General features: G+C 35.1%; 1 pseudogene across 1 annotated transcript; it reads left to right on the top strand.

Annotated features, from left to right (window-relative positions):
- The first annotated feature begins 205 nt into the window (after window positions 1–205).
- On the top strand, window positions 206–844 carry LOC150038321 (protein RALF-like 33 pseudogene; annotated as a pseudogene). Its single transcript, XR_016524484.1, has one exon. The product of XR_016524484.1 is annotated as a protein RALF-like 33 pseudogene (transcript).
- Window positions 845–1,157: the final 313 nt, after the last annotated feature.

The following is a 1,157-nucleotide window of genomic DNA, read 5'->3' as shown; positions in this document are numbered from 1 at the left end:
AATAAAAGGTGGATTGAAATTAAATTATAACAAATTGTAAGGGCTAAACGGTAATTTAAACTAACGTTAATAAAGAAGATGATGAAATAAGCAAACATAGATTAGTGCAAACAATCTTATCATGCAAGAAAGCGACCATCAAGATTAGTCATTTTAAACTCTAGTAGCAATTTTAGTAAATAACCCCAAAATCCAGTGGCCTTTTCTAAAGCGTTTTCAATATATTGCCACGTTCTTCTTCACTTTCATTTTCACTGATTCCCAAAATGCAAAGCTCAAACATCCATGGCTTCCTAATGATCTGCGCAATCTCCGCCTCCTATCTGGCCTTCTCTTCATCCACAGCTGTCGATTTCACCGGACACCGCCAGTTCCTCCACCTTCCGCTGGAATCTGTTTGCCGGTCAGGATCGGGATCGATCGCCGAGTGCCAGTTCGCGGCGGAGTTCAAGATGCCATCGGAGATCAGCCGACGCATTCTGGCGACTACGAGGCGTTATATCAGCTACGGCGCGATGCGGAGGAACTCTGTGCCGTGCTCCCGGCGCGGCGCGTCGTATTACAATTGCCGTCCTGGAGCTCCGGCGAATCCGTACTCTCGTGGTTGCAGCGCCATCACTCGTTGTAGGTGATAGGTGATGATGTTGGTGGTCTTTTTTTTTTTTTCGGCACCGAAAAGTTTCGAAATCTTATTTATTTCCCTTTTTCTATTATACAAAGTCAAATTGTTTAAGAATTTATTTATATTGTTATTAGACTCTTTTTGGGGGCAATATTGTAATTAAACTGGTTAAACGATGTATTTGCTTGTATGGTATCTAAAACCATGTAATTTCTTGTTTAAGTTAATTTACAATATTTTCATTAAAAAAGAAACAAAACAAACAAAACAAAAACAAAAACAAAACAAAAAACAAAAAACAAAAAAAGAGTTAATTTACCATGTAAATGAAATGGGTTGGATTGGATATAGAGACATAATTTTTAATAGAGAAATAAGATTTTTGAATAAATATACTTATAATTAAGTTTAAATTTTAAATATTTGACATAAAATTTAAACGTATATGGAGATAGAAAAAATTAAGAATAAAATTATGAATGAATAAAATTATAGTACATATGATGTAATTGGAATAAAATTTGAAATTTATAGA

The sequence above is a fragment of the Benincasa hispida genome, chromosome 1 (assembly GCF_027475165.1).
Source record: "Benincasa hispida cultivar pf3 chromosome 1, pf3_genome.v1.1, whole genome shotgun sequence".
In the NCBI taxonomy this organism is placed as follows: domain Eukaryota; kingdom Viridiplantae; phylum Streptophyta; class Magnoliopsida; order Cucurbitales; family Cucurbitaceae; genus Benincasa; species Benincasa hispida.
The sequence above is the reverse complement of the archived record's forward strand: the minus strand, read 5'-3'. Positions and strand labels throughout refer to the sequence as shown.